The sequence below is a fragment of the Neopelma chrysocephalum genome, unplaced genomic scaffold, assembly GCF_003984885.1.
Source record: "Neopelma chrysocephalum unplaced genomic scaffold, ASM398488v2 Primary Assembly neopelma1_66, whole genome shotgun sequence".
In the NCBI taxonomy this organism is placed as follows: Eukaryota; Metazoa; Chordata; class Aves; order Passeriformes; family Pipridae; genus Neopelma; species Neopelma chrysocephalum.
In genome coordinates this window covers 13,108,705-13,123,644 of record NW_020897725.1, presented here as the reverse complement: position 1 = coordinate 13,123,644, position 14,940 = coordinate 13,108,705, and the positions used below count along the sequence as shown (strand labels likewise).

General features: G+C 40.8%; 1 protein-coding gene across 1 annotated transcript in view; it reads left to right on the top strand.

The window, feature by feature from the left end:
- The first annotated feature begins 13,914 nt into the window (after positions 1-13,914).
- The window catches only part of KCNK9 (potassium two pore domain channel subfamily K member 9), a 70,788-nt gene continuing 69,762 nt past the window's right edge, over positions 13,915-14,940 (top strand). The window contains exon 1 of the mRNA XM_027684497.1: positions 13,915-13,986. The gene's annotated coding sequence lies outside the window, so the exon portion shown is untranslated. The remainder of the gene's footprint in view (positions 13,987-14,940) is intronic.

The following is a 14,940-nucleotide window of genomic DNA, read 5'->3' as shown; positions in this document are numbered from 1 at the left end:
AAGATCATCTGACAGTATAAAGCCTATTTGCCCTTACAAAGATAAGATTTTTTAAGGGATAATTTCTTCTTCTTTTCTGCTATTAGATATATTAATATAAAAAGCAAATATTAATAAGTTATAGAATATAAAGTAGAATGGAACTTTGGCTGATGATTTGTATTTCCCGCTGTTCATTACAATGTCAGAACTCTCTTTCCTCCTTTGGCCACTGGGTCTCTCATCCTTGACCTGTCTTTTGTCACTTATTTCTGCTAAGTGAATACTGGACTGTCGTACCCCTCTGGATTACAACAAGGCTTCCATGCACACGTCTGTGTACTCATGGTGCACTCATGGTGCCCTGTACTCCTGCCTAAGACTGGCTGCAACACTTGCTGCATTTGTAAGCTCAGTTGATGACAGGTGGAAAGGGCTGTTTGTACAGTAGTTTGCTGTTTTGATCATATTTCACCTGGAAACAAGTATAACTTGCTTGGGAAGCTTTAGCATTTTCTCCTGCAAAGAGCTGGGATTTGTTTAGGAAGCTTGGAGCACCTCAGCATGCAGAGAATAGCGTGCATTTCTGTAGGCAGAGGCACTTTGGGATGTCAGAATTGTTTAAATTCAAAAATGTGTATAGCAACAGGGAACCACTGGGAGGAAGAGTAACAATAAAGAATGGTGTAGAAAGACAGACATTCTGTAACAATTGTTCATTTGGGAAGCTCTGCTCCTGGAGGATATCTGATCCGTCTTTTAAAAGTTTATTAATAGTTGCTATCTGCATCTTGCCAAATGCACTGCTATTTTTTGTACCATCTCTTCTGTACTAAAGTGGCTTCCTGATGATATCTGATCTACTGGTAGTCTTTAAAAGTGAGCATGGAGAATTCTTCTTTAATTTCTTATTATCCTAAAATAATTTGGCTCACAGAGGGGAAAAAATTACTTTATTTGTCTAAGTTCTCAGGAAAATAAGAGTTCTTATCTGTGTTTCTTGCATTGGGGAGTGATTTTAAATGTCCATATTAATCGCTAGTGAAGATTCTTTTTTTAAAATCTGTGTGTATGCTCTTACATACATGTCCAATCTGTGTGTATGCTCTTATATACATGTCCTTCTCCCTCTAAAACCTTCCAGACAGACTTCCAGGAGCACATGCAGTGGGGTATGCATTGAGGAACATGCTGTAGTCAGTAGGTACTCCAGCAAAAGTGTGTCTAACTAACGGGCTGATTTTTAAAACTGAATGAACAAAGACCTTGCCTTCCCTAATCTGGATGGGTACCTCTATCTCCACAAAACTTCCCTTCTGAGAAAACAGTGACAGGAATCAGAGGACCACAAAGTCGAGCAGTATGAATGTGGTCGCAGACTAATTTATGTCTAACTTAATTGTACTCCGTGATACTGCCGTGCTAGCAACATGTCTGAAGCAATTACCTCTTTGCTGTGCTGATTTCAACTACTGTAGCTTTATTAAATCAAAGGCGTTTATGGCTGGCCGTGGCCCATCAGCCCACTGCCCTCGGTAGCCGGGAGGAGGCCGGTGCTTCTCGGCAGGTGCCGGGGCAGCGGCGCTGCGGGGCGGCCGCGGGCGGGGCGGGGCTGGCGCTGCTGCCCGAGGGACGGGTCCGGCAGTGTCCCCGGACCGTGGTGCTGAAGGGAAGGTCCCTCTTCACCCTCGGGGAGTGGGGAGTGAAGGGACAGCTCTGGCACTGTCCCCGGGCGCTGGTGCTGAAGGAACAGGTCCCACAGTGTCCCCGGAGGTGGTGCCGAAGGGACGACTCTGGCAGTGTCCCCAGACTGTGGTGCTAAAGGGAGAGCTCCACCAGTGCTCCCAGTCCGTGGTGCTGAAGGGACAACTCCGGCAATGTCCCCAGTCCGTGGTGCTGAAGGGGTAGATCCTACAGTGTCCTCAGACCGTGGTGCTGAAGGGACAACTCCAGCAATGTCCGCAGTCCGTGGTGCTGAAGGGACAACTTCGTCAGTGCCCTGGGACTGTGGTGCTGAAGATTCAGCTCCCGTCCATCACCGCTGCTCCGGGCTCCCCTCATCGGGCAACCCTTGCAGCTTGTTGCTTCCCGTGAAAACACACCATTAAAGACCTGTTTGGAAGGGAGCATGAAAACCTGAAACCCTCCTGTGTGAGGTGAAGTGCTGAGATTTGGTCAGCTCTCACATTTCCTCAAATCTATGGCATTTGGCTTTTATTGGAGGGTGGTGGGGGGTTCTTGCTTGTCAAGCTGAGTACTAAACAAAGAAGCGAGGGCTAATCAAGTAAATGGAAACAGTTTGTTTTTCACCTGGGGCACACCATATTTTTCTACTCCGCAGTGCAATGTTCTTTTCTTTTTTCTTTTTTTTTCTTTTTTTTTTTTCTTCAACTGACACAAGAACAAAAAGACTGACAACAGCAGGTGCTACATCATTCAATGAGTCTGCTCTTGAAATCCATTAGGGGACAAAAAAGGATCAGCTTTCACAAAGTTTTGGTTATGTTTGAATTCTGTGAAAGTTTTCAGGTGCTCAAAAAGAACTATTAAGCTTTTCTTGGCTCTTATCAGTTGCTGAGTTTATTTCAGGATTGTTCTAGTTTCAGTTAGCTAGTATAATTTCCTATCCATTTTCAGTTACACAGTGAAAATGATGAAAGAGAGTAGTTTAATGAAATTCTCCATCCAGCTACTTGTCTTTTATGAGATACACTGTAGAATATGCCACAGAGTTCTTCAAGAGGCACGAAGGGAAAGACCAACTTTTGAAAATAAAAGGTTATTACTGGGATTACTGATAAGTTTTAGTGCCTTTTTCTACAGGTCTATAAGAGTCAGTAAACTGCTTCTATGTAGGCAGGTGTCAACACTGTCAAAATGTGTTATTGGTATGGATATCGCTCTATCATTTAGGCCTTAAAGGGTGATAGTCATACTTGATTTAACACCACCGAACTCTAGTAAACACTGAATATTTCTGGAGGCTTGTGCAGAATGTAAGAACTGAAAGCTGTTTATGTCACCCTAAAATGAACTGAAACAACAAACAGATTGAAGATTGTTATTTAATTATTTTTTCCTGAGAAGTGACTGTAAGGGGCGCAGAATTAAGATGGTTTGTGCTGTGAATTGCTAGTCTCTTTTTATAACTTTTGCACCTTTGTTTTCAGTTTTGAACCTACTACAAGCACTGAATGAACTATCCTGGTGAACACAGACAAAATGCTTTTTTAAGAATGTGGTGCAATACCTGTAATGGTGAATGGAACAGGCACCTATTGATGGCTGTTTGGCTACTGATGAACTGTCTGCATCCAGATGAGGACATTGCATTTTTCTGGCAGATGGTGGCCTAACAGGGAGTTTGAACCTGCATTAATGAACTAAGCAAGCACATGTTTAAATCCATTTTGGAATAGCAGTTGAGTCTTCATATTCTTTATGTGCATCACTTTACCCTTCTGTAAAATGGGTATAAACCCACCAAATTAATAATACAATGATGTCTCTAATTTGGGTTAGAAGAAGACCGAAGTGTTTTCACATGTGAATTATTTTGTCTGTGGTGCTCCTTCTTTAAGACCAACCTCTGGGTTTTTGAGCCTGGTCTTGGGTTTTGATGTATGGTAATATTTAAAGCCAGTCCACTGGAAAGGTTTCAGTAGGGAGTTGTGGCAGATGGACAGCTTACAATGAAAATAAAGAAAAGAAAGGAAGAAAACAAGACATGGAAAGGGAAAGACTGAGAATAAGGACGTTGTTTTGGCCAATTAACTGCTACATTCATGACTTACCTGGACCATGAAGGTCATATCTCTTATAAAAAACCAAACAAACACAGAGTAGATTAAGCCAATCAGTTACTAATAAACTCAGGTGAAAACAGAGGGCAAGATTTTCTGGTGAGGTGAATGCTTGTAGATACCATGAAGTAATAAATGTATTAATTCATACCATCTGAAGCTTTAGTGAAGAATACTGGATGATCAGGACTTGAATGTTGGTGGCATCTCGCAGGCAAGAAGGAGGTCAATTTCAGTGAGCCACATACTCCCCTGCATAATTAAAAAATTCTGCAAGATCATTTCACACTATTTTCTTTGTTTGTTGGAGATTAAAAAAAAAAAATCCAAAATACTGTTCTGCTAACACAGAGGAGTCTTTGAGGCTACTTGCTCATGTGTTTGTGGAAACAGTTCTTGAGTTCTTGACGACTGGTTTTGCAACGATACCTCACATTCCTGCCAGAGGCACTTCAGCAAAAGCTTTTTAAAAATCACTGATAAGCAAGTAAAAAGTACAGCTTGGAGTGATGCTGACCTGCAACTTCCCACTGTATGGCTCACTGGCAGTGCAAATGTAACAGCCAGCAAGAGTCAGAAAACAGTTTTAGAGAAATGCCAAGAAACTTCTGTCCACTGAACTAGGTGATGGTGTCGGCAGATTTCCTTACTGAAAATTAGTGTCTTGTAGTTTTTTAGTATTTGGTGCTCTTTCACTTGCTCCTAACTATTCATAACTTCTTTCTTTAGCTGAAGCAAGTGGGATTTAGATTAAGCATGAAGAAAACTCTTTCCTCTTGTCAGGGTGGTTGTGTGCTGGTAGAGATTGCCTAAGGAGACTGTTTTAAAAAGAGATTAGAAAAAAATCTCTCAGGAATCATTGAGTTATAGCTGCTTTCGCCTTTGGGAAGGAAGATGGACTGGATGACCTCTTGAAGATTTTATCCTTTTTTCTACATCTTGAGCCCTAATAGTTCTTGGGCTAATTTGTTTTTTCTTGAGAAAGAAAATCAAAGATCTTTGAAGTTCCATTTTCTCCACTTTATGGTCTTTGCTTATTGATTAATTTTCTGTGCAGTAAACCCATATATGTACCTTTGCAAGTGTCAGAACAGAAATATCTGTGTTTACCCACTATCAAGGTTACAAGCTACAGGTGTTGGTGAGTCTTTTGGGAAAGAAGTTAGCTGAAGAAGATAAAAGGAATAAAAGGATGGCAAGTAGAAATTCACAAGGCAGAACTGGGAGGGAAATTAGGTATTTTCAACTGAAAATAAGGGAAGAAATTTAGCTGTTAGCTATGGGCTAATGTCTGCTTCAACTAAAAAGAATAAAAATCTCTTCTTTCTCTGGGAACAGCTTCACAACTATAAGGCTTGACTAAAGAAAAACTGATTAACAGAGAACTTTCCTGTTGGACACCATGAGTTTTGGGACAGACACTGCTGGTCTGGCACGAAGGATGGCCCAGGATGCTGTTGTGTTTCCTTGAATGCAATCTGAGCTGAGGTGCTCAGTTCCTTCAGTACCAGAGCATATTCCCCTGTAAATGCTGAAAGCCATTCTGATGGCTTTGAGCTGGAGTTGCACAGTACTTTATATTCAGAATTCTGTACTGGCATTAGGTGATTCATCTTCACAACACCTCTGTGTAAAAATTATCCTCAGTTTAGAGACAAGAAGAGAGAATGACTTTCTGAAGGCTCAGGTTGGGAACTACTTCTAATTGCCAAACAGCTCACTTCTTTCTCTGTCAGGCAACATGGCATTAGTTCACAGCCAGATTAAACAGTGGAGATGAACCAAAGACAGAGATCCATAATGAGTTCAAGGTGATACTAGTAAACTCCTGCAGCTTAGGTCTTCTGACATACAATAATAGCAGAACCTGGAGCTTTATTTCATGAAGGATCATTTACTGTTCTAGCTAATTATCTCTGTTATTACTATGTGTCTTCTGTCAAAGGCCCTTTAGGCTATTAGGTATCCACTTTCTATGGATTTTATTGAAGATCCTTGGCTGGATATGGATAAAGGCTGCATGAAATATCCCCTTCCTCTTTAACAGATGTTAGCAAGGACACTTGCTGGTGATGCAGAACTAATAAGAGAGAGCCCTTGCTGCTTGTAAGTTGAACTAATGAGTTCAAACTGTGGACTTGTAACAGATGTTTGCTGTGTGTAGCAGGCTTATTCACCTCTTTTTGGATATTTTTGAGTGAAGCCATGGACTGCTTCAGAAATATCACACATGGACATTGCTGTGATGCAAATTAATTTTAATTTGTTACTTGTTCAGGATTATAGTCTGTGGAATCTGCTGACTTTGAGTTGAATAGATTATCACGTTACCTGTACCCTCCCCAAGTGTCTGTGACTTAATAAGCTACAACTAACATTGATATTTTTGGTGTTGTGGCTATAACACTTCCTTTGATTAAAGTGAGAGTGTCTATGGATAAGGGAATGTTTGGCAAAACCAAAAGAAAAACAAACAAAAACCAAACCCAGAAATAAAGGCCTGATCTAAAGTCTGTCGTAAGTAACAGAGAGAATATTTTGAGTCACATTCGTTTTGGATGAGATCTTTATTTGTCAAGAATTCTACAATTCAAGGAGCTGTATTTTATAGCAAATCAACTCCTGGAAATTATCTGTAACAGCAGTTTTCAGATTTATTTATCCTTAATAATGAAGCAAACAGAGTTTGTGGTGTTAAAGTATACGTTCACTTAAACATTTATACTGATTTGTATTTTTTTAATTGAAAGTGAAAGGCTTAACTACATGTCTACTGTGCACCTTAAACTTTGAGCAAAGGGAAATCTCGAGGAAGAATGTTGTTTTTATTCCATTTATTTGTTGTGGTGTGTGGTTCTTTTTTTGTTTTTTGTCTGTTTTCCTTTCTTTCATCACTGCCAGATTGTTAACAACCTCTTCTGATCCAGCGTCTTCTGATCCCCCGAGATGCTTTTTCCTTTCTTTCTTTTTTTTTTTTTTTATGTTTTTTTTTGCTTTTTCTTTTTTTTTTTTTTTTTTTTTTTAAGTGTAATGTGCACTTACCTTTTTGTTTGTTTGTTTGTTTTGGGGGAAGAACCTCCAAAGTTTTTTGGCAGTTTTTTCTTTTCAAGGAGTTAAATGACCTTATATATATGGCCAATTGCCACAAGCACCTTATGCAGTCATCAGTTGGTTAAAGGGTTCAGTGTCCTTTTTAACTGCTTTCATTACGGAGGTGATTAGCGAATGCCTGAGAAAGGAATCTCTCTATTAAGGACTCATATATTTGTTACTGATTAGGATGCTTAGAAGGTAATAGACTGTATTGTCCTTTCAATTCCCTGAACCAGCAGGAAAAAAGAGCTTCAGAGACAAGCGGGCAAGTAGTGGGGTTAAAAGGCATCTGATGGGAAGCTGGTTATCTCCTTGCTCTCCCACCACAGAAGAGGATCGCTCCCTTCGCTGGCTGCGTGAGCCTTCTCAGGCAGGAAAATTTCACAGAGAGCTTTAGGGCACAGATTGATCAATGAAACCTGCTGCAGCTCTCTCTAATTGTGTAATGCAGGAGATTAGCTGTGAGGAAATGCTCGTAGACTCCAAATTTAGGGATATTCTTGACATATTGAAGGGGAGATAGAAATAAAAGATCTACTCCCAAGGCAATTGGCACTCTCAGCAATTTCCGATGTGTGCCACCTCTAACTCGTTTTGGGTGCAGATGGAACATTTTATTTCTTCTACCCTTTTTTCTTTTGATGTCCTCTGGAGAGGATGTCCTCCTCCTGTGTTTAAACCATCAAAGGCTATGGAAACTGTATAAGAAATTAACTGTTGTAACAAAACTGGAGTTTTGAGTTGTCACTTTGCTGCATTTCATACCCATATGGAACTTTTCAGGATCAGACACAGTAGGAAAAGGTGTTAAATATTCTTGTTTCAAAGATCTAGACGTCCATTACTTGAACTACAGAACAGTTGCTATTAGTTGTTAATAATTTGAACTGTTATGGTGAAACAAATCTGACTTCACTCAGTGAAAATTGGTTTATGGTAGTAATAATTTTTAAAAATCTGCAGTTTGGTTCTTAAGTTAACTTTGTTCTGGGTAAATATGAAATATTGTTCTGCAGCAAAATCAACTCAAGCAGCAGGAAGGAGCTCTGTCCATAAGGCTCTGCATGCAGGCTGCGTCGTGTAAGATACTGCATCAGAAATATTTTAAAACTGTTCATGAAATAAAGATGATTGAACTCTCCGTTACAATCTTGCATCAGAAAAACAACTCACACTTGCAGAGGTGACTTGAAGGCTCAGTGCTCACCCACATTTTTCTGGCCTTTGAGAACTTCTTGGGCTTCCAGAGGTAGACCATGAATTTTAGAAGAGTTCCTTATAGGATAAAGCATACATTATTTTCTCCTGAGGACTAGAAACAGTAGAAGGATGCCCTTTAAGCATTATTCAGGGTTGTCACATATACGAGGCTGTGAAAAACCTGGATTGCCCCAGACTGTCAAAGAGGAAAAAAACCCTTATTTTGGGATGTGGAAGCATGGAGCCCAACATTTTGAACTGATTTACCCACCATCCCTTTGCCACATGCTCTATACAAGCCCCTGATCTACAGTTTGTTTGCTTTAGAAATGAGATAAGGCTGGTTCTAGGCAACTGATATTTAAAGCAGTGACACTGGATCTGTACCAAAGCACCTGGAAATCCCAGTAATTTGACCTGAATTCTTCAGCTGACCTTTCAACTGATATATGAAGAATTCAGTGATCTTCTCAACCTCTCTCCTTTAAAGTTTCTCCCTTCTTTTGCTGTTCCATGTGGGAATGAAGATCCCAAGAAAAGAAAGGAGCTGGTTGCTGTTCAGGCTATGCTATTGCCTTATCAGCTTTTTAATTCTTTTCTGGTATCTTTGTCTGGCAAACGAATAAATGATCATCCAGTCTTTTGGCAACAAAGGCTTAAGCTCTTAAAACACATCCTGCCTAGTAGTAAAAGGCCTATTATTTAAAGGGCACTTTTCTAAACAATTAGTACTTTAGTAGCAATGTGTTTGCCTTAATGAGTGCACTCTGTTAGTCAGAGGAAATAGCACAAGCTGATACCTAGTGATGTAGGCTAACATAGGCAAATTAACGGTGTTGCAAGTCAGTTAATGAATGTACTGCACATCCAAGAGGTTTATTTTAATGAGTGAAAAGCACTAGGTGTGATTCAGAGTGGCTTAACTTCTGTTTTTTTCCCAAATATTCCCCCCAATTATATTTTCATTCAGAAGCCCTCATACCACTTCTGTGCTTGTGATAGTTTATGCTGTATGGGTTGCATTCAGGTCTGGTTTGACTTATTGGACTGGCACCAAAGATATTTTTTCACAAAGTCTCCATTACTGTTGCTGTATGATGTTTGAAGTCAGTGTCCTTATGATGTAGGTACATCAGCCACTGGCATTTTGGTATGACATAGATTTCTTTTTAAATGTTTCAGGAAGCTTTTCTTTTCTCAAGATGGACCACAGTAAAGGCTGGTGGTATTGAAGAGGTAAAGGCATGGGATGCAAGCTTGGCTCCGAGTATATCCAGCAACAGGTGTCACAACGGAACTTGCTGGCTCTTGAGCATGTGTGGTTCTAATTTGGGTGACTTGCTGGAACCTGACTGCAGGTTGGGTGGTAAGGAGTTAAAAAATATTTCCATGCTCTCTTTGAAAAGAATCCAGTCTGTGGACCCTTTAAAATCTGATCAAAACCTGACTGTTCCTGTTCAGGTCTGCTCCTGAAGAACTCAAGTGTGGTACACTGAGTAAGGAAAGGTGTTAAACAACAGCAAGGAAGTGTTAGAGTGGCCACAGAGAAAAAAAAATAAATCTTTCTAGCAATGATACTAGTGAAACACTGAAATACATTGCCTGGGGAGGGCATGGACTCTTCTTTGCCAGGTCTTGCAGAACAGGATGGACAAGCATCTGTCAAGAGTGACCTAGGCATATGTACTGCCTTGAGGCAAGGTATGGACTATCCTCCTCCTCCCTTAGTTTTAATGGTTCCATACACCCAGAGGCTGTTTGAAGTTTGTCTTGGATCTTGCTTGGGATCTATGTAAGTTTATCTTGTCCTTTTTTTTCTGAAGGTTCCTGCTTCTCTGAGGGATTATCAGTGCATCCTACAATTTTGTCTCCAGCTGAATATCTGGATAAGAATCAAACCTCTTCTCTAGCAGCAACTGCTTGCTGTTAGCAGTGTCACCAGTTTTTTTATGGCTGCTGTTTGAACAGCTCTACCAGTGGCTGTCCCAGGGAAAAACAAACATGCTGCCTATCTTTAAAAGAGGGACAGGAGAGAACATGGGGAGTTAATGCTCAGTCAGCCTAAATTTGATCTTCAGAAAGATATTTGACCAAGCAGTTAATCAGCATGAAAGTACCTAGGGGATAATGAGGGACAAGCTGGAACAAACCCAGATTTTTCTTGAGTGACTCATGTTGGACATTTCTGAGTTGGTTTTTTTTTTCACAATAAATAACTGATAGTGGGGGAGCAGTAGGTCCTGATGTTTATTGCATGCATGGCATGATAATAGCATTGAGTTCGCATAATTACAGTAAAAAAACCTAGACTGGATTGGGTTGCCACAGGTGGGTACAAAGTCTGGATGGACACATGCTGTGGACTAGGGGCTGGACTGTGGCTGGACTTATCACGTGTGTGAAAAGCACATACACTGTGCAGGTAAATGGGGCAGAAGATACAAACCCAGCGTCCCCCTGCTAAATCTGCCACCAGATAATTTCACAATAGGATAAAAAAATGTAGAAGTAGTTATCCCTACTTTTCTGTCAGATTGGATGGACATAACATGTACAGTCATACAAGGGCCTGTCTTGTGGTTGATATTTTCAATTTTGCCGTTAATGGCTTGTCAGATAGAACAGAGAGTACACATATTAATTATAAGAGGGATGGCTAGCACTTCAAGGGCAGGACCAGAATACAAAATTATTTTGATAAATTGGAGAAATGGTCTGAAATCAATATGGCAACATTCAATAAAGTCAAGTGCACAGTTTTACACTGAAAAAGAAAATATCAAACACACATATAGGAAGATGATATGAACTGACTACTTGCAAGTAGTGCAACACCATGCTGATAAAGTGGGAAGGCTTCATCTTGGAAACTGGATCCAGTTTTGGGCACACATGTTTTGAGAAAGGATGAGAAAAATCAAAATGTTACTAGAAAGCTTGACCAGTATTCAGTGTGGACAGGAATTGTTTAGTTTGGAAAAGAGATACATAAAGAGGAGAATAATAACAGCTTCAAATATGTGGAAGGTGGTTGTAAAGAGAACATTTCTACATAAATATGCAAATTTACACTTCAGCACCAGCGATGTATGTTCAACATCAGCTGTGAAAACAGCTGTAACATGTTCTATAGGGAACCTACGAAGTACCAGTAATGGGATATTTGTCTGAACAGATTAAACCATTGTCCAACACACATGGGCTTGGTGTACTTCAGCCTGCCTCAGACCTGAATGGACTGGGTTATCTGCTGAGGTTCCTCCAAGCCATGTGTTCCTAGGAATGGGTGTCTGAGAGATGTGATACAGGAACTGACTGGGGAGTTCAGTAACCCTTGAGGAGCTAAGCGTCCTGAAACAAGTCAAATGGTTTATTGAGGTTTTCTCCCAGCCCTCACCCTCTGGGATTATGTACTCTGTGGATGTTTCTGAGTACTGAACTAAATGTACAGCAGCATTTGCTGTCTGACAGTGGACTTTGTTATGGTCAAGGCTGAACTTGACTTTAAGAGAGTTGTTGTGCTAGACCAGACATTGATATGCACCTTGCAAATTCTGTCATGCAGAAACAAAGAGGTTTCTCCTCTTTCCCTAAATCCCATGCATACAAACCAGCAATTTCCATAACACAGACAATCACCCAATCTGTTATCTTGGCAGACACCAATGCCTTTCTACTTTGGAGGAAGGAAATCTATCCCATAATACACCTGTGCAATATATGGCAATGGTGATTTTGTTGCTAACCCCTGCAGCAATCAGTTTATGCCCTCAAGCATGAGATTTGATTATCCTTGTCATTATCTAAGCTACAAATGTTATTAGCAGCCATAAAATTGTCCATTAAAGTGAGAGGAATTACTTGCCTGCACCAGGGGGAGAACAGATAATTTACCACACAGATTTAAGCCCAAATGCATGTTTTTTTTCCAGAAGAGCCCTCTAAGCCTTTGTACAGCCTCCATGTTGGCATTTCAAGACCTGCTTCCCCCTGCATGGCCTTCAAGTCTGGGTCTTTTACAATAACAGTGAGATAGATACATGCTGTTGAAATAACCTAAGGTATCATGACCATGTATTTCTTCATGTTCCATAGCTTGAATGAACGCTTCCCTAATTCTGGAAGTGCAGATGCCCAGACTTTGGTTGAGTTCCATGTTTTCTATCCTTCAGTGTTGGTCTGAACTTCATTTACACAAAAGCAATTCTGGATGCCTTGGGCTGACTTGGTGCCCATGGAATGACTATGCACCACTGGTTGAGTGTAGGATCAGTTGATTTTCTCCTAGCAGGGCCATTTTTATGGGTTTCCTTGATACTGCAATACTAGGTTTTTATGAGAGGAAAAAGTGATGTATCACAGGGGCCAAAAAAAGATGCTCTGTCTGAGTGGGTGAGATCCAGGGTAGTGTCTGAAAAATTTCTTTGTCTTCCCTGGGACTGGCTGATTCATCCCCTTTCCACCATCCTGTTAATTCCTGTTCATATATCAGTTCACCATAAAGCTGCTTTTTTATTCCCATGTGGTATTGTGTTCCCATCTCCTTCCAACAACAGGGAGTGGGAGAGAACACCTACAGCTTTCCCAACAGACAAAAATGGTGGATCCTGACAGACTGGAACAGATTCTAATCACAGTTGTTTTCTGTAAATCTTGTGGAACTTGATTGTTTTAGTGTATTTGTTGACTTTAAACTGAGATGAATGTGTGCAGAATCTGGTCTGAAGAGCCCATATTTTGAAGGAAGCATCCCCTCCTACTCACCCAACAAATTTACACATGCACGGTGTAGCATTGATATTAGCTCCTGTAGCAAATGGAAAATGTGTCAGTAGCCCGAAAGGAACAGAAAATGTTCTCAAACAGGGCTTAAAAAAGTAAACAAACATCATATAACTAACAAAATCAATACAGTTCCATATTAGCCATTACAGATATCTCTGTCTTTGTCTGCATCATACTGTGCACATTTCAGTGCTGTGGAAAATGTAGAACCCGGGGACCTAATTTCAGAACCTGGAGATGGTGTATTAAATGCAAGGCCTGGGGTAGAAGGCCTGGCAGAGATTTGTGTAAAATAACAGAAGAGGTTTTACGTTTGAACCCCTCCTCAAGAGCATTACCTGAATGAAAGAAATGTAAATACATGTCCAAAATGGATATATATTCATAGGTGTTACAACATTATTAGAAACAACTCCTCAAAAGCTCTTTTTTCCTGAGTCATCCGCATTTAACAAATGACTTTGTGAGAACTAACATTGGGTTCAGGATGTCCAAGAGTGGACAACCTTTCAGCTTTCTGCATTCCAAAATCTTTGTATTCCTTAGCCACTCTTCTGCTTGGAGGCAATCCGAGACAGAGGAATGTCCTTATGCTTTCCAGCCTTCCTGTCATGGCCTTCCATTACTCTTCATATCTTCCAACACAATCAGTAATATTCAAGCTATTCTTGTGGGCTTCTCTATTGAATTTCTTCAAGCCAAGCTGCTCTTGGCTGCTGAAGGAATTCCTTCTTCTCCTGTTCCTTTCAGAACTTGATGTCCCTATTTATCCAGGAAGCAAGAATCAGGGCTGCAGACTAAGCAGGTGGTTGATGCTCTTCTTAACCAGAAGACCACGTCATCACCTATCTCAATGGAAGTTGTGTTAGATTTAATAGGAGGAAATAAATGCTCCTGTGATCCAGGGCCATTCTTTGATTACTTGCCTAATACACTTAATATTGGGGGAACATCCTGTGTCTTTTGGATGATGACTTCTGCTTCCATTCACAGTGCAGAGCTCTTTGCCAAGGAGAGACTGGCAAGTTTTCCTGCACAGCACATTGGTAGAGACTTGGAAGAAGAGGAAGAAGCTGAAAACACCTGTTAGGACAAAATGGACCATTGCTTGGAATCCTGCATTGAGGTGATTTCCTGAAAGAGAAATGTTTGGTTTTGATGGTCTTTGGTCTTCTAGTGTTTCAGTTCCATATATCAGAAAAGCTGTGCATGCTCACTGAGTCTCCTGGAGGGCCACAGGAGCTGTGCCTCTCTGTGTTTGCTTTTCTAATAGAAAGATAGTAGAATGTGTCAGTGAAGTGTAGACTGATTGATAGATAGATGGATAGATAATTTATTTTCTTTTGTATGTAACCTATTAATGTGATGTGCTCTGACTCTTTTACACATGTCCCTCTGGGAAGCCCTCAGGGAGGTCCACAGCCTTTCATCCTGAAGGGGAGACAGAAGGCTCTTGTCTCTCCTCTGCCTTTTACTTCACCTCCCAACTGCAGTGCTTGATGTTGATCTCGCTGCTCAGAGTGCCTGGAGCAGGCACGAGACCCAGGGGCCTGGGTTTCTTGTCTCTTTAATAGCATTCTGTGAGCTTGTGCTCAGAGGGAGGCAGAGAGATCAAAGGCTGTGCGAGTACACTGTGCTTGATTTTGCTTACACCAATACAAATCGATTGACTTCACCGAGTTATGAGGGATTTACAGCTAGGGGAGAACAGATTCTGACCTAATGGCTCCAAAAGAGGCTTTTCTTGGATGAGCAATGTAATTAGAGCACTGGAACAGACAAATTTTGTGACTCATCTGTGGGTCTGCAGTCTTTGCTTCTAGTAGGGTGTTCACTAATGTCACCACACTTTCATTTCACCCGTGGGCTGATCTAATGAAAGACCGACCTTTGCTGGATCAGAGACCTCTGTTCAGCTGCAAAGCATCCTCCAATCTTCATGTCACTGTGAAAACTTCAAGCTCAGGACCAGACACTGGGGTAGTGGAAAATTTCCACTCTCTTCCTATGTTTTACTAAAGAAGAGGACTAAAATAAGCAGAAGAAATGAGGCAGGGGCTGGGGAGAATGGACTGATGAC